At 36.6% G+C, this 19,857-nt stretch overlaps 1 protein-coding gene and 1 non-coding gene across 2 annotated transcripts in view; one reads left to right on the top strand and one right to left on the bottom strand.

The window, feature by feature from the left end:
• The window catches only part of Lk6 (Lk6 kinase), a 521,279-nt gene that overhangs the window by 220,642 nt on the left and 280,780 nt on the right, over positions 1-19,857 (top strand). The window lies entirely within an intron of this gene.
• TRNAD-GUC (transfer RNA aspartic acid (anticodon GUC)) lies at positions 19,309-19,380 on the bottom strand. The gene has a single exon. It is a non-coding gene; the product is annotated as a tRNA-Asp (tRNA).

The raw sequence follows: 19,857 nt of genomic DNA, 5'->3' as shown, positions 1-19,857 counted from the left end.
CGTCACATCCTATCATCATTATCCATTATTATTAGCATCACATCCTCATATCATTATTCAGTATCATATCATATTTGTCATCATTATCATCACAACCATAATGTCGTCCTGGTAGTTCAATTCCTGAAAGTTAGAATTTATAAAACAGTTGCATTACCGGTTGTTCTGTATGGTTGTGAAACTAGGACTCTCACTTTGAGAGAGGAACAGAGGTTAAGCGTGTTTGAGAATAAGGTGCTTAAGAAAATATTTGGGGCTAAGAGGGATGAAGTTAGAGGAGAATGGAGAAAGTTACACAACGCAGAACTGCACGCATTGTATTCTTCACCTGACATAATTAGGAACATTAAATCCAGACGTTTGAGATGGGTACAGTATGTATCACGTATCGGTGAATTCAGAAACGCATATAGAGTGTTGGTTGGAAAGCCAGAGGGAAAAAGACGTTTGGCGAGGCCGAGATTTAGTTGGGAGGATAATATTAAAATAGATAATGGTAGGGACTGGATTAATCTTGCATAGGATAGGGACCGATGACGGGCTTATGTGAGGGCGGCAATGAACCTTCGGGTTCTCTAAAAGTCATTTATAAGTAAGATAATTTAGGACATAAAGTATTGACTTATAACGACGTTGGCGACATACATGTTTGTGGTAGACAAAGCCAAGCTCATGAGTGGTTTTCTCGTTTTTATTCCCGTATTTCGTTTTTTTTTTACTAACTCTCTCTATTCTATTGTAAGCAATATCTCCTTTTTAAAAACAGTAGAACACTTGTGTTTATGCGGTGCCGAATCGGCAGTTTGCCGTGGTGGATGTTTCTGGAGATTTACGGAAAGATTAGTAGGTGGCAGTACTCATTACTACTAGAACTACAGTCCTCCAGAACTCACCTCTCTCCACGATATCTGCACATTATCGTTCTTAACTATAGGCCGGGAGTCATGCTGACCCCACGTTACTGGAGTTTTTTCATTATAACAGTATAAAAATAGGAGGCTAAAAAAATCTAGATATGGGGCTAACACAAAGCCTTTCTAGAGCTTGAAAGAAGAATTGATGGGGGATGAGAAATAATGTAAGAAAGAATAATATTTATTTATTTAGTTTATTTATTTATTTAAATTTAAATATACAGAATAAAGAATATAATTACAAACAAACAAGAGAAATAGAAATAAAATAATACAATCAATATAAAAAAGGAGATACAGTAGTACGTATTAACAAAATTTGAGACCGAATGAGCAGCGCTCGTGTTCGGTCGCAGTTCAGATATATTATTAATAGGCCTATAAGAGAATATAAAATAAAAATAAAATAAATAAAAAGAAACAATGAGAAAAGAAGGACAGAAAAATTTCGAGGAGAAAGGAGAGAAAAAAAAATAAGAACATAGAACAGTGGGGGCTACTAAGGATTTCTTTCTAGGGAATTTTATTTAGATTTTTGTGTCTAACTTTTCGTTCTGAGAAGGAATTTTAGAATTTTATATTTATTAAGATCAAATTTCCGCACATTTAAAGAACAAAACTAAAATTATTTCAATCACTTATTATCATAATACACTGCTCAATTAAACTGACTGAGCCTATTGTGAATTAAATCAATGGCTTTCCCAAAATACGCTATGAAATGTTTCATATAAAACATTTTTATTTCGAAAAGGAAGCAAAAACGAGCAAAATTGTATTAATTTTTTTTTTATTTCAACTATCTGAAAGATTAAGTTCCTGAAATTAATAACATTATTTACAGTTCACCTTTTCATAGGACAGAAAGAACAGCACGGATATTAGAATGAAATGACCATATTTTTAACTGTCATTTAGCTGTGGTGAAGATGAATGGATTTAATATCTTTCCTTCTTTTTGGCCTCCGGGGGTTTTATTTCCAAATCCCACTGATGCGAAAATACGGCACTGAATAAATAAGAATTAAACATAAAAATAACAGGTGGAAATTGCTTGAGATTGGGATGAAGGGGAAAAGAATAATTGGAGAAAAGAGAAGAGAAACAAAAAGAGAGTAATGAAGGAAGATACAGGAGGGAAAAATTAGAATAAGTAACTTTTATCATCCAATCTGCTGTCGAAAAATCTGAAAGTTAGAATTTATAAAACAGTTATATTACCGGTTGTTCTTTATGGTTGTGAAACTTGGACTCTCACTTTGAGAGAGGAACAGAGATTAAGGGTGTTTGAGAATAGGGTGCTTAGGAAAATATTTGGGGCTAAGAGGGATGAAGTTACAGGAGAATGGAGAAAGTTACACAACACAGAACTGCACGCATTGTATTCTTCACCTGACATAATTAGGAACATGAAATCCAGACATTTGAAATGGGCAGGGCATGTAGCACGTATGGGCGAATCCAGAAATGCATATAGAGTGTTAGTTGGGAGGCCGGAGGGAAAAAGACGTTTAGGGAGGCCGAGACGTAGATGGGAGGATAATATTAAAATGGATTTGAGGGAGGTAGGATATGATGATGGAGAATGGATTAATTTTGCTCAGGATAGGGACCAATGGCGGGCTTATGTGAGGGCGGCAATGAACCTCCGGGTTCCTTCAAAGCCAGTAAGTAAGTAAAAGAAGAGTAAAGGAAGGGGAAATGTAGAGGGAAAGAGAAGAAAGAATAGGAGAGATAGCAAATACATCGAGGGAACAAACAGGAGAAGAAGAATAATAAAACACGAGACATAGGAAATGAAAAAGAAAGAATAAAGAGAAGAAAAAGGACAACGAAAAGAACGAAGATGTATGGGAAGAGGAAGGCAAAAGAGAAGAGAGAAGTTATAGTAGCTGTAAATGGAAGTTGAAACATAAGAAAAGTGGCCACAAGAAGAAGATAAATAACATAAGACGAAGCAGAGAAAAAACGAAGAAAAGAAGGGAATGGAGGAGTGAAGGGAATGTTAAAGTCGGCACGTGTGTTTACTTCTGTTCAAGAAATAAATTGGACGTCTTTGTGTTGGCCGTACGAACTGGTGAGGTTCGCACGAGAAGCAATTTCTAATTTCTCCGTTGCTCTTCCTCCCCATGCCGTGCCGTGCTGTCGTGAACAATGCGTATTGTTGTAGTCAGTACTTCCTATTGCTAATCCACGCACTGTCAGCACCTTCCTTGCGTGGACGGCGTTAATATTGAGAAATAGGAGGCGAAATTTATTTGAGGCTTATTTGTGTATAGTGTAATTCCATAACTCAGGTCCTAGAGCAGAGGCGTTGAAAGGTGGAGTTTTTAACTCCAACCCCTGGAAAGGGAAGAAAGGGGTTGTTGTATAGTCAACTGTCGGAAGACAGGTCTGAACCTCACAAGTGATACCAACAAGGCACCACTTATGAGGCAACTAAGCCAAGAAATAATGGGATAAAGTGGCCAGTTCCTTCCCCCCCCCCCCCATTACATACATCGCCGATTAGCTACATATGCCACTAATCAGACTTCAGATGTAAGGTAGGTGTCCCTGATATGGCCATGCTAAGGTTTGAGAATTTTTCTAGCCGCCATTTTGAAAAAAAAAATGTAAACCACTTTTTTCTTACTCGTTCTCAGTCTGATAGACTTTCTTAAAACAATTTCCTTTCCCCATAAAAATAGCTTTAAATGTCCAAAAACTCCCAAATTCCAAAAATCTACCTAGTGGCCATATCAGGAACATGTGCACATGTTATGGCCACCCTTGTTCCATGTTCTACAAATCGGGATTGTTTTCAGTTTGATAGCGCAGTTGTGTTAAAATTAAATAATTTTGGTGTAAAATGAATAAAAATGACACTTAATAATCTTTTTTATAATTCAAAAGTGTAGTCAAAACAGGTTTTTCCATAAAAAAAATTAAGTTGTTTTTCTTAAAATACAAAATTTTTGCGTAATCCCAGCTATAAGGCATGTAAATTTGTCAGGTGAAAAAATAAAAGTGAAATGAACTTGATATGGCCATGGTGCATTTGATATGGCCATATCAGGGGCAGGTGAGCTTTCACGAAAATCGTTTGATTATGAACAACTCGTAAAAGATACGCCATCAACTACAACACCAATCAACAGAACACTAAAAACCGAATGGAGCACTACGGTTTTCATGAAACAAGTCTGTGAAAAACATGCATAAAACAAAGGAGACTTACCAGAGAAAAATAAGAAGAGGTCACATGAAAACCGCAAAACAGACAACTGACGCCATATTGCTCAACCTGACTGGATGGAAAACGATCAAGTGACATACCAGGATGCCCTTTCACTGTATGCTGCTGCAATTTAGCGGATTTTTTGGTTAACTAACTCACAATAGAGGGGGTGGCCATATCAGGAACATGGCCATAACAGGAGCACCACCTTATACAAACAATTGTTATTCCTCTGATACATATCAAGTAAGATGTACTGCCTGATAATAGATGTATAGCTCGCGCAAGGAACGATTACCGAAAAGCAATGTTGGCGTTGTTGTCTGTTTTGACGTGTGTATGTAGGCACGCCGAGGGGGCGAGATGTGCGGGCCGATGGAAGTACTGTCTCTTCCAAGAAGATGAACAAATGAGGACATCTCTGTGGAAATAAAGATCGTAGCAAGAGAAAAATTCGAAGCTAATTAAACGCGCAACATAATTATGTTTTTACGAATAAAATAATAATACCGTGCGATACAAGACACGTATTCACATGCAATGGAACAAACTAAAGTCGTAATGTAACTATCACAACGCAAGACCGATCGAATCTAAACCGGTTGTAAGCGGTATTTTGCAGCTCTCTGATTCTTTGCCATATCGTAATTGATTTCATAAAGGTTTGTAACTTAGTCCAGGACACTAAATACGTTTTATTTTCGAACAAGCATTAGCTTTTAATATATACAGGGACATCATTTTATTTTTACTAACATTTCTAATATTAACCTGGCTATACCTTTGGATTAACGATTAAGAACCGGAAACACCGTTTGCTATCCCCTTCCACGACTGGAGTTCGATGATACTGGCGTAATATACAAACAAATCACTATACTAGGTATAGGAGGGAAGAAAAGTAGTTCCTGTACGTAAACTAGGAAATATCGCGATTTTGAGTTTGATAATTTTCATTAGGTTTTTGTTTAATCAAAATACAGTACAGTATTAACCAGTGGCGTAGCGTCAATGTAAGCTAAAAAGCTTAGCTTCCCCAGTTAATAATAATTTCATAATAAACCTGCAGTTTATGGAGAAAATTATTTATTAATTTTAATAGAATTTATATTTACGCGTTAAATATTGTGATGCGGCAGCTCAGGATTATTTGTGATGCAGCAGTAAACAAGAAGCCTGCACACACCAGCTTCCAAGCAGACCGGTTTCTTCTGTGTAATCCACCCCGCAGATTTTCCATCCCTTTTAAACTACCCTAGTCGCAAGGTTCGAAAAGAAGCTAGCTTTAACATTTAAAATAAGTAGTTTCCGAGTTATCCCTTTTCGTCAGTTGTGTTCAGTTGAAGTGTTAGTGTGTATTGTGGCTGATATAATAAATAATGAGCGAAATAACAGTTCCTGACACTAATTTACTTGAATTTTTTTAGGACAATTGTATTATCAAGACTGACTTACGAACAAAAGTGTGATTTAAAAAACAAATGACCGACTCCCTTGCTGTCAATGAAGGACACAACCAAAAGACAGACGCATACTTACGTAATGATACTAATATTGTGATTTCTCTAAGTATGACAGGGAGTGAGCTAATGTTATACGTATACGTGTCTATTTGTTAGAGATATGTGTAAACCGTGAAATCGCATTTTATTACGTCTCATTTGAGGTCATGCCTTATTGGTGTTACTTACGAGGTTCCAACCAATCTTCGACTGCTGACTTGAAATTGACTACTATTTATTTTAAGACTGTATTTTTGTAATACGTTTTCTCATATTGCATGAAAGACAACTTGAGTTAGCTTTCCCTGCTCAAAATTTCATGCTACGCCACTGGTATTAACAATAAGTGTTTTTACTCACGAACTGAGCTGTCCATGTGGACGTATTCATTATGCAGTGTATATTATACTGTCTACAGCACATTAGCGTACAATATAGAGAATGAAGTTAAATTGAAAAATAATCATAATATGGATATTTAAACACATTTTTGAAAATGGTGGCCGTTCATTTCGATACAGGCTTCAGTTCTAATGTGCATATTATCGCACTATTGTACCTAATCCCAATTACCAGGTTCGTACTTCGTATCAGTAACTCATGTTGAAATAATTCTGTACCTATTCTATAAAAGAGTACCTTACGTACTGTAAATTCAATCTTCACTTCTGCCCGATCCGAAAAGATAAAATTACTCAGACATGCTATCTACTGTCCGTCCAAGAGGTTACGTCGCAGCGTCGTAGAAAGGGAGGAAATCACGTGACAGTTAATTACTTAACGAGGCCCTTTTACTTAAGTTATTTTAAACAGTCGTATAATATTACGTAGACGCCCAATTCCTAACAGAAATTAATGTTCTCAGAAAAGAGCTAAGACAGCCCAGCCACTAGTATTTACAGAGAGGCGAATAGAAGCAGGTGGGGGGAACCGGGATGCGACGTAGGCAAATGGAAAATGATGCAATATTGAAAGCTCTTTCGTCATTGGAAAACGCGAACATATTTTTGGAACGTTCTGTTTATTATGACCGTAAGGCTACTATGATTGTATATGCGGTCTCGGATCTGTGTGGAGGAGGGTTGAACTTCATTAGTAGAAGGGGTGGGAGTGAAGTACATTAAAAAACTCAGGTACAATAAAAATTGAAGTAAAAATAAAATGATGTCCCTGTATTAACAGTAATGCAATGAAATGTTTCATAGTATAACTTTGTTCTATTTATGGCCATCTTAGTTAGGGTTACCATCCGTCCGGCAAAAGGAGGGCATGTCCTCATTTTTTAATCATTTTATCCTGCCCGGCAGACATTTAAACAAAATTTTTGAAATGTCCAGCATTTCACATTTCAACTAGAATTAATACGAATATTGAATAATGTGCGATATTATGCATAGAATATCTAAACAAATGGTGAAAACCTATGAAAGAATTTAACTGCTTTCAATGGTTGAAGCTGGAGCACATAAAAACATGACCTATTGACATGCATTGAATTCTTACACTTTAAAAATGTCACTATTCATGATTCTAAGCTATTTTATCAATGTTATTCTTCAATGTACAAAGATATGCCAGTCAAGTTAATTTTGACAAAGATTTAAGTTTAGATAAACAAAGGTGCAAATTCTTCAATTCCAATAGTTCTGCGAGCACGGAAACTTTAGCAGATCTCTTAAAAATATGCCAATTCACTCTCTCACTTTACTATTCAATATTCTTCAAACCTCTAACCCTAGCTACTTAGCTTCTCGTTTTCAACACTTGTCCTCATATCACGAAATAGATACTCGCTCACAACACCATATCACACTCTCCATTCCTAAACACAGAACATCCTTCTACTCTTCATCTTTCACGGTCTCTGCAGCTCATCTGTGGAACTCTCTACCATAACATGTCAGAGACTGTCGGAGATTGTCTAGTTTCAAAAATAAATTAAAATTGCACTTTTTGAATTAGATTCCTTTCAGATATAAGCCCTTTTCTCTGCCATAGTTTTGTAAAAATATAGGCTATGTATTTCTTTTTCCTTCCTTTGCCCTTTTTGTTCTCTTTATCAGCCGATGAATTTATTATCATAGCCTTTTTATCGTGAATTTTATTTAATTTTTGTATTTCTTTTCTGTTTTATTACTATTTTATTACATTCCATTTTGATATATTCTTCCTTACGTTTTCCATATTAACCATCTGTACTAAATGAGTTGCTTTCACTATATTCCAATGTATTTTACTTTCTTTTTTTCTATTATGGTATTATTTTCATGTTGTTTAGTGTCGATTTTATTGTGCTGTTATTATTATTTTTTGTAATATGTTAGCATTCTGTTCTGTAACTTTTTGTTAAATTTTAACTGCTTGTATACTTTGTGACCTGGTAGAGTGTAAGAGAAGGCCCTATGGCCTTAACTCTGCCAGTACAAATAAAGAATTATTATTATTATTATTATTATTATTAATATTATCATTATCAATTCTTTTTATTTATCCCAAGTCACAATGGAAGTGCTGAGAGAGCATTTCCCCTAATATCTGCTCAATGGACAAAAGAACGAAATCGCATGTTAACGGAGACAGTCAGAGGTATCATCACAGTCTACTATATACAGTCGCGAAGCTCAATATGTAGTAAAAATGCAAACATGGATAGTTGCCCACCACTAGGATCGCTATTATCGCCTCATCATCGCAGATCTCTCTCCTAGCAGCCGACAAAATATGTTACACTTTCGTTGTGTTCTTTTGGAAAAATTAACACCTTCCTTCCATTATTGAAATATTAAATGCATAAAGTTAATTTATTATTTTAATAAAGTATTTTAAATTCCACCATAAACTCGAAGATACCTGCAAGAAATAGGTTAATATTATTTTTGTTTGTACAAAACGAACTGAAATTTACTATAATCGCTTCACTCATTCAAGATTATAGCGATAATTAACTATGAAACCAATAAATATTAATTTGCATTTCCCTTTACAACAATAATAATGGAAATATGAATTAATGAATTAACTTATGTACGTGTACCGGTACTTGTAGAGTAGGCTTACGTAGTTGAGGTTAGACAATAATAATCACACCAGAATTGGAAATAAAACGTGATTAATAAATTTTATTGTAACAGACTTTTTCTACGTCTCTAATAAAGTAACAAATAAAAATAAAAACAAAATTAACAGCTATAATTAAAAACATATCCTTTGAAAAAAAAAAGTAGGGCTAAGCAATAATAATCCCACCAGAATTGAAAATAAAACGTGATCAATAAATTTCATTAAAACAAACTTAATTTTTATATGTCTCTAGTAAAATATAATTATTCCAATTATTGTATTTTAGCCATTAACATTTTCATTATAACCAATAACGAACATTTCACAAGCATCAATGTGAAATACGCAATGAGCTAGCACTCGATGGAAATACGATTCAGTCCAAAGTCGACCGTGGACAGTCTATTGTTTCTAGTTGCTAACCGCTTGGAGCGCTTTATCACGAGATTTGCAAAAAATCACCTCAAGCTTCGCGACTGTATATAGTAGACTGTGGTATCATGTCAAGGACATGTCCTGTGAACAGTTCCATAGTTATTTGTTACAAGATATAAGTTTGTCCCTTCAGGCTCTTGTGCACAAAGTGGGCTCCACCGATAAGTAGGGTACAGATGTAATACTGATTCAGCAACTAGTGAGAAAACTGACTAAGATGAGCCATTGTTTTTAATCTTTAATTTCGTTCATACCAATTTTTAAAAAGACCTCCTTTTTTCAGCAATGTCCTCTTATTTTAGATTCCATGTCCTCCTATAAAATTTCTTCTCATGGTAACCCTAATCTTAGTAACTAGATACATAAACTCGTACACATCTGTGGAGTAACGGTTAGAGCGTCTAGCCGCGAAACCAGGTAGCCCGGGTTCGATTCCCGGTCGGGGCAAGTTACCTGGTTTAGGTTTTTTCCGGGGTTTTTCCTCCACCCAATATGAGTAAATGCTGGGTAACTTTCGGTGTTGGACCCCGGATTCATTTCACCGGCATTATCACCTTCATCTCATTCAGACGCTAAATAAGCTAAGCTGTTGATAAAGCGTCGTAAAATAACCCACTAAAATAAAAATACATAAACTCTCATCACCAAAACACTACATTCCTCCTCTACTATAGTTCTTTGTTGAAATCACCTCCCACACTACACGCAAGTTACTTGTGTGTTGCGGGATGCATTTCTTTGAATCTCTCCTGCTTATCGTTTTGAGCACGTCTGCCCTAGAGCGATATTATTATTACTATTATTATTATTATTATTATTATTATTATTATTATTATTATTATTATTATTATTCGATCACTATATAAAAACAAAGCAACAAAAATACACAATTGAAATCATAAAACATTAGCAGTATCAGTTTTACTCTAGGTCTAGAGTGCCGTCAGGGGGCGTACAAGACGAGATAGAATACAAAATGAACAGATTAGAGAAAAAATTAACTTACTTGTATATGCAGTTAATGATAAAATAATGTAACATAAGCATAATGGAAAAAATCAGATTACAAAAGGATATTGCACTACCAATCTTACAGACATAAGAAGAGCACGAAAACCAACGAAGAATCAGTAGGTTGGGATCCGTACAGACAAAACCAAATCGATTCAATAGAAAAGGTCCAACGCAAGGCAGCAAAATATGTCAAAATGGGAAAGGGACATGGTGAAGAGATAGTAAAAGACTTAGGGTGGGTATCTCTCAAATCAAGGCGACCAAAAACCAGACTCACCGCATTGTTCAAGACACAAATGGGACACAAAGCATGGACCGATATCAATGCTAGATTAGCAACACCATCATACTTAGGCAGGGCTAATCATATTAGGAAGTTTAAATATAGAAAACAAAGAACAGACATGGCAAAATTTTCCTTTGTTAACCGCACAATAGTAGACTGGAACAGCTTACCTGCGGCAATCTTTCAGGGTGGTCTCTCAAAATCAATACATTTAAGGAAAGGTTGAGAAGATTAGACTGAAAATATAATTATAGATGCAGTGTAAATATCTAAGTTGTCATGTAGTTAATTAAGTTGATATGTAATTAATTAAGATGATATGTAATTAATTAAGATGATATGTAATTTAGTTGATATGTAGATAAATTAAGGTGATATGTAATTAATTAAGATGATATTTAATTAAGTTGATATGTAATTAATTAAGGTGATATGTAATTACTTAAATTGGTAATAGTTGGGTGAAATAGAAGTACTTATAAGTTAGGTTTACTTTTGCTTATTGTAGGCGTTATTATGCAGAGTGATTTATATAGAACTGACACATTTCTTTCATTAATTGTTTCAAAACGAATTGTGCTAGCGACAACTTATTATACCTAAAATGTAGAGGAATTTTGGGAGATTATTTACCTCTATAGCAAATGTTCAAAATGTCCTCCATCCTGCATAAGGCACAACTCAACACGTCGTTCCATGTTACTGGCCACTCGTTGGAGGACTCTGTTGTCAATAGCTTGAATCTCCTGTGTGATGTTGTGCTTCAGATCGTCCAATGTCTGGGGACGTGTGGCGTAAACCCTGTCTTTTAAGTAACCCCATAGAAAGAAGTCCGGCGTTGTCAAATCCGGAGATCTCGGTGGCCACAGGTTCCTGGAAATTATTCGGTCGTCACATAACCGGATAAATGGAACCATGATTCATCTGTGAACCATGTGAGGACAATATGGCAGGATTTTGCACAATGAACGTCTGAAACCAACGACAATAATTCAATCTTTTATCCTTATCTGGTTCCTGTAGCTGATGAACAACCGTAACTCTATATGGCTTTAGGCTCTCTGACACATTGAGTAGGTGTACCCTGTCTCTTGCGACAAACGTCTTAATGATTTTTTGGGTGACTGCTCCAGTCGTGCTCTTACGTCAACAACAACCGTGGGAAGCCTATATGAACGATGCTTGTCCTTTTCACTCACCAGAGATCCAGTTGTTTCCAATTTGTTTACCAGTCCCAGTATTGTGTTTCTTTTGGGAGGATTGCGAACACCAAATTCTCTCTGGTATGCCCTTTGAGTAGCTGTAATTGAATTCGTAATCCAGTATTGCTTCACAAGGAAGAGTCGTTGATTTAATGTGTACTGCATTTTCACGTTGACACAAAATGTCGAAAACAGCTGCTAACAATAGGAATAAAACATAAACATTTGCGCATCTAGTGACAAGGAATCGAAACTCCAGAACATTCTGCTTAATTTGGTGCTAAAATTGAGTCATTGAATGAATTTCCAACGGAATAATTAAAGAAAGAAATGTGTCAGTTTTATATAAATCACTCTGTAGAATAGTTTTTATTTATAGTCGTAGGTTTATTGCATCTACAGTATTTATTTATAATTAGAAATAAATTTAGGTTTATTTTTTTTCTTTTTCTTTTATTGCTGTAATTATTGTAGAATTATAATGGTATTATTGTATATTATATATCACTGCCACCGGGTGTATACCCAATTGTAGTTTTAATAAATACATACATACATATGGCATGCACATCGCAACAGGTCGAAAGGTCTGAGCCGTGACAGAAAGAAGAAGCTTTATCAGAAACAAGTGGGAAATGCTTTCGCGTCACCAACCAAAACTCCTTCAATTTAATCCTCTTGATATCTCAGAGAAGCTGAATTATTTGTCATTTTCCTCAGTTATTAATGTCAGTGGCAAAACACTTTGACAGAAAAGAAATCTGCAATTTATGAGGTTAGATTTTCTGGAGCGTGTAGTCTGAATTCATATGTTAGTCTGTCAGGGCAATTTATTTATATCACTCACTAGTACAGCAGAATCTGTCGTGGTATTCTGGATCTGTCCATCTCATTCATCAGATGAAGCCGGATAAAATTCCTGATTTTTTTGTGGTCCAATAAAGCACAGCCTGCATTCCTTAGTATTTAATTTCAGCTCTTGTTAGTCGATGGTCATTTTTCTTGCACTTTCATAAGTGAGTACTGTTATGTACGGAATTTTATATGACTTTAAGCTTGTTTGTTTCGCCTGGAAACTTGATTAATTACTTTGAGAGCTTCATTAATATTTCGGATTTTAAAGTTAATATCTTGCTCTTGTAAATAAAATAGGTTTTATCTCAGGCGTTTGAGAAAGCTATACTATACCCCTCGCAGAAGCAACAAGTTATGATAAAAAGTGTTCGAAGGATGCTTCTGAAGCTACTGACAGAAATATGGTTTTGAGTAAATGTTTTGACGATTGCCGATATGATGCATATCATTCATTCATCCGTAGTTTCTTGCCCAAGGGCAGGACCTTCACTGCAAACCCAACATTCACCTATTTTTATACTTTCTCTTGGTCTCCACATATGATCCATATAGGCTACTGAAAGTCATGAGCAATACATTGCTATAATTTCAATTTCAACAATATAACAAAAACGATTGTATGATCATAAAATTTACTCTGTCACACGTTAAAAGTGTTAAAATTGTTTAAAAAGGTATTTACCTTCGACAGACGGCCCGTTTCGACGCTATTTGTCGTCGTCTTCAGTGTCTCTTGAACCACCGCTGATTTTGGCTCTGCGATGTGCAGTTGTCGATGGTAGGGGTGGGGGTGTGTTGTTCCTATGGTGGGGGTTGGCTGTCTGTATGTTATGACGTATTATGATGTCAAACAATGTGTGTGTATTGAACTGTAGTTGCGTATTAAGTATGTAATGTGGGTGTGCTATTGTGTTCTTATATATTTCGTATTGTTCTAGGATATTTAACTGTAAACTTTTGGTGTGATGTGTAAAATTTCCATATCTGTTTCTATATTATTGTAGTCATGATTATTGTCGATAATGTGATCTGCATAATTTGATGTGATGTAGGGTTTGGTTATAGCTTTAATGTTCGTTGTATCTTGTATAGTTGCCCACATTTTTACATAGGACAGACAGGAAGATCCTTTCACACAAGATACAATGAACATATTAAAGCTATAACCAAACCTTACATTACATCAAATTATGCAGATCACATTATCGACAATAATCATGACTACAATAATATAGAAACAGATATGGAAATTTTACACATCACACCAAAAAGTTTACAGTTAAATATCCTAGAACAATACGAAATATATAAGAACACAATAGCACACCCACATTACATACTTAATACGCAACTACAGTTCAATACACACACATTGTTTGACATCATAATACGTCATAACATACAGACAGCCAACCCCCACCATAGGAACAACACACCCCCACCCCTACCATCGACAACTGCACATCGCAGAGCCAAAATCAGCAGTGGTTCAAGAGACACTGAAGACGACGACAAATAGCGTCGAAACGGGCCGTCTGTCGAAGGTAAATACCTTTTTAAACAATTTTAACACTTTTAACGTGTGACAGTAAATTTTATGTTTTTAACAAAGTGTTAACGTGAACTTTAATCAATGGATTATATGATCATAATCTACAGACTTAACATTATGTATTGAGATATTCTGACGTCATTAACTTCTATCACGTGACTACAGGCAATGTTTGCAAAATGGTCCACAACGATGGTTCGTTTCGACAGTGTGTTGTCATTAAATTCCTTGTTAAAGAAGAAAAATCTGCTGCTGAAATTCACCTCAGACTTCAGCGTGCATACGGAGATGTGTGCATGGGCGCCAGCAGTGTTAGCAGATGGTGAAACATTTCGAAGATGGGAACACGAGCATCCAAGATGAGCCTCGTAGCGGTCGCCCTCGAACTGCCTCCACGGAACGCAACAAGGAAAGAGTTTATGAGCTCTGGGATGCATTTTGGTTGAATTTCTTGAACCTGAACAGACCATAAATGCTGTCCGCAGTATTCAGACAGTTTTGAAGCTCCGTCGTGCATTGCGCGAGAAACGCCGTGGAAAGAAGTACATCCTGCAACACGATAACGCGTGGCCTCACACTGATCGTGTCACCGTGGAGAAAATCAGAATATTTGGGTGGGAAACTCTTCCGCAATCTCCCTACAGTCCCGACTTGGGGCCCTCAGACTGCCATCATTTCGGTTCTGTAAAGCAGCGAGGCCAATGCTTCGAGACGCTGGAGGACATCCGGAAAACAGTGCGTCAGTGTCTTCGGGAAGATGAAACGGACTTCTACAGCAAGGGAATTTTCAAACTTACAGAACGGCGGGGAAAATGTGTGCAAAGAAATGGAGACTATGTTGAAAAGTGACAGAAAAGTCTGTAGATTGAGATGATGTACCTGGTTTGTCTAAAAAATGAAAAATTAAGATTTATAACAATGGGTTGCTCATGACTTTCAGTACGACCCTCGTATCTTAATATTGTCTATAATCTGATACCTTCTTCTGCCCCGAACTCTTCTTCCATTCACCATTCCTTTCAGTGCATCCTTCAGTAGGCAGTTTCTTCTCAGCCAGTTACCGGCCAATTTCTTTTCTTTTCGTGATACTTTCAGCATTATTCTTTTTCACCCACTCATCTGATGAACAAGAGTCTGCATTGTTCAGTAGTCTATTCGTATGCCCGTATTTTTTTAATGATAACATTGGATATAGCATTGCTATTCCCCTGTATTCCAGTATCGTAAGACTTTACACTATTGAAAATTGCAAATTATGGGTATGGAAGTAAATCACGAAAAAAACAAAGTAAATGATTATGTCTTGTGACCAGAAGATAGTTACTTACTAACAAATGGCTTTAAAGGATCCCGCAGGTTCATTGCCGCCCTCACGTAAGCCCGCCATTGGTCCCTATCCTGAGCAAGATTAATCCAGTCTCTACTATCATATCCCACCTCCCTCAAATTCATTTTAATATTATCCTCCCATCTATGTCTTGGACTCCCCGAAGGTCTTTTTCCCTCCGGTCTCCCAATCAACACTCTATATGAATTTCTGGATTCGCAAATACGTGCTACATGCCCTGCCCATCTCAAACGTCTGGTTTTCAGTTTCCTAACTATGTCAGGTGAAGAATACAATGCGTGCAGCTCTGCATTGTGTAACTTTCTCCATTCTCCTGTAACTTCATCCCTCTTAGCCCCAAATATTTTCCTAAGCACCTTATTCTCAAACACCCTTAATCTATGTTCCTCTCTCAAAATGAGAGTCCAAGTTTCACAACCATACAGAACAACCGGTAATATAACTGTTTTATAAATTCTAACTTTCAGATTTTTTGACAGCAGACTGGATGACAAAAGCTTCTCAACCGAATAATAACATGCATTTCCCATGTTTATAACAGGCGTTTAATTTCCTCCCGAGTGTCATTCATATTTTGTTACTGTTGCTCCAAGATATTTCAATTTTTCCACGTCTTGGAAGAATAAATCTCCAATTTTTATATTTCCATTTTGTAGAATATTCTGGTCACGAGACATAATCATACCAAAAGGAAATATAAAAATTCGAAATTTATCCATTGAAAAGGTGGAAAAATTAAAATACCTTGGAGCAACAGTAACAAATATAAATGACACTCGGAAGGAAATTAAACGCGAAATAAATATGGGAAATGCCTGTTATTATTCGGTTGAGAAGCTTTTATCATCCAGTCTGCTCCCAAAAAAACTGAAAATTAGAGTTTATAAAACAGTTATATTACCGGTTGTTCTGTGGCTCATTTCGAGAGAGGAACAGAGGTTAAGAATGTTCGAGAATAAGGTGCTTTGGAGCTAAGAGGGATGAAGTTACAGGAGAATGGAGAAAGTTACACAACACAGAACTGCACGCATTGTATTCTTTAACTGACAATTAGGAACATTAAATCCAGACGTTTGAGATGGGCAGGGCATGTAGCACGTATGGGCGAATCCAGAATTGCATACAGAGTGTTACTTGGGAGGCCGGAGGGAAAAAGACCTTTTGGGAGGCAGAGACGTAGATAGGGGGATAATATTAAAATGTCTTTGAAGGAGGTGGGATATGATGCTAGGGACTGGATTAATCGTGTGCAGGATGGGGACCGATGGCGGGCTTATGTGAGGACGGCAATGAACTTCCGGATTCTCTAAAAGCTATTTGTAAGTAAGTATGTAAGTATGATTTTTAACATTATTTGGGGCACCGACATTGCGATGAAAATATATGCAAGTGGGGGTGTAAAGGATAACTGTATGAAATGTGGCCTTGAAGTATGAACTCAACGAATCTCAGTATAGACCTAGTAACTGGAAATTGCGTGCAATTTATGACACCATTCACTACATTCGTAAGGTCCAGCAGGTGAGCTTACGAATATAACTGTCCCACATAGGTAAGTATGATATTCCGTTTAATTCATAAGTCGGGCGTCGAACATGTGGCTGCGTGCGCGGATGCCACCCACCCGTCCGCCAGGCCGCGGTGCGGTGCGTGGCCCGATTTCTATTTATTAAAATAGGGTCAGGTATCGCTCCCAGACCCCGCCTGGCAGCGGGGAGAGAGAGCACCGAGGAGGCCCATTCTACGACAGCTGACAGTCACATGAGAATGTCTTCACACGCTGAACGTTTCTATCGTAATGCTACTTGCATGGGTGCGAGTCCAAGTAAAAATGTACCGTCGTGCAATCGTCTCTTCACACATTTTTTTTTTTTTTTGTTCTCTGTGTAATGTAAAGTATCATCTGTATTGAGGTGCGAGATTAGTGTGTATGCATGTATGTATGTATGTATGTATGTATGTATGTATGTATGTATTCCTTTTTTGAGCAGCATGTTCCATTACAAATGGAAAGTAATACTACATGCCTAGGTTTACTTTCAAGTACATAATCCATTTACATTATATATTATTATGTTGCCATTCTAGATTAAATATGGACTAGTGTAGTTCATCTACTATGTGTAACTGCCAAGATAATATTGGTACTTCTTAATCCAACTTATTTTCCTATTCCTAACCTATGAAGTACAGGAATCTATTTACATATTCTAGCATTAAAATATTTACAGTATTTACATATTTACTATCTCTTGATCAGCCTATTTTCAGATAAATTATACCCTCTAATATTGTAGCTTATTTACAGAATGTAAGTAACCTATTTTTGACCCTTATCACTTAATTATGACTTTTAACCTATCTTCCCAAATAACTTATCCTTATATACTAGCCAGCCTACTGTAGTTGTTCAAAGTCTATACTACTTGCAAACTTTATAAAATATTTTACATAACTTTTCACTAATTTTGTCTTGTCCACAGGCCACTTTCCACCACATTTATGTATAGACTGGATTAATGTTCTTCTTTCCTTTCCTAATTTCGTACAGTCATAAATGATATGATCCACTGTCTGATCCCCATCCCCACAGACACATGTCGCACTATTCTTGATTTTAAATCGATGAAAATATGCGTTGAGCCTTCCATGTCCGGTCAACAGAGTCGTCAAGTTAGGAGTTCCTTCTATCTTCAATTTCAGTCTATCTTGGACACTAGGGAAGAACGCCTTGGTTAGAGTACCTTTGGAAGTAGTTGACCATTCACTTTCCCATTTTCCTTTGGATATGACCGCTAGCTGGTTCCTTCTTCACTCATCGGGACCTTGTCGTAACAGATCTGTAGATCGACGTCACTCGCTGCCTGCTTCGCTAGACGATCTATGTATGTATGTATGTATGTATGTATGTATGTATGTATGTATGTATGTATGTATGTATGTATGTATGTATGTATGTATGTATGTATGTATTCTCTTTATAAAAAGAATGAGTGCACGGATCAAAAACTGTTTAACAGCAATGTTATAAGTAGGGAACGGATTTCTAGTTCCTCACCTATTTGGTTGCTACGTCCTAGACGATGTTATTCAGATATCTATAGGTACGTTTCCCTACGTAGGATCCCCTGTAAGAATTCTATACACCGATCCGCCGATTTAGTAGAATACGTTTGAGTCTAAAGAAAGCAGCAAAACAGTACAGCGTGGTCTGTTGTTACGAGAATCCAAGCCCTCTTAGCGCCAAATATTTTCCTAAGCACCTTATTCTCGAACACCCTTAGCCTCTGTTCCTCTCTCAAAATGAGAGTCCAACCTTTATTGTGGTCGTGCCAGAGAAGCACTCCCATTCCGAGGCTTATGTTGTGGCTTCCTAACAAGCTGTTTTTTACAGTGATGAGTTGTTAGCTCTTCGCCCAATCCCCAAGCTGGAGGACCATCCCTTATCTGCTGTCCGTGACTGCTTATTCAATATATTCGCAGCCACCCTCCTTATATTTTTATTATTATTATTATTATTATTATTATTATTATTATTATTACTACTACTACTACTACTACTACTTCTACTACTACTACTACTACTACTACTACTGCTTCTATTGGCCTATGAATACAAATTATGTAATATAAATTTAGAAGAACCATAATAGATTATTATTATTATTATTTTTATCATTATTATTATTATTATTATTATTATTATTATTATTATTATTTGAATAAAAAACTTCGTAATATCATTTTCGAGGAAAACCTCCACATTCAAATATAACTATCATGTAAAAATGTATTAATTAACCGAAAAGATTGTATTAGGGACCTCGGTGTATTAATTGACAATAAATTACATTTTCACAAGCACATAGATTATATTTATAACGATGCAGTAAGAATGAATAATTTTGAGGGAAAAATTGTTCCGGAGCCGGGTATCGAACCCGGGACCTTTGGTTTGACGTACCAACGCTCTACCACTGAGCTACCCGTGAACTCTAACCGACACCGATCCAATTCTTCCCTCTATATCCACAGACCTCAAAGTGGGCTGACAACCGTCAAGCAACCAACTTCGAGTGCACACTAACTCCGTGTGACTTAAATTGTGGTTTTCTGTTAACGAACAGTGACGTGTATTATGCAAATCAATATTTCAGGTATAACTCCCTGTAAGAATAGAGGGAAGAATTGGATCGGTGTCGGTTAGAGTTACCGGGTAGCTCAGTGGTAGAGCGTTGGTACGTCAAACCAAAGGTCCCGGGTTCGATACCCGGCTCCGGAACAATTTTTCCCTCAAAATTATTCAAATCAACTTTACAGGGAGTTATACCTGAAATATTGATTTGCGATGCAGTAAGAATGTTAGGAATAATTCGGTCAACGCCTGACTCTCTTTTAATACTATACAATACATTAGTGAGATCGAAACTCGATTATGCATCTGTAGTTTGGAACTCGATTACAACTAC

Source organism: Periplaneta americana, chromosome 2 (assembly GCF_040183065.1).
Source record: "Periplaneta americana isolate PAMFEO1 chromosome 2, P.americana_PAMFEO1_priV1, whole genome shotgun sequence".
Lineage (NCBI taxonomy): Eukaryota > Metazoa > Arthropoda > Insecta > Blattodea > Blattidae > Periplaneta > Periplaneta americana.
This window is presented reverse-complemented; position numbering and strand designations above follow the sequence as displayed.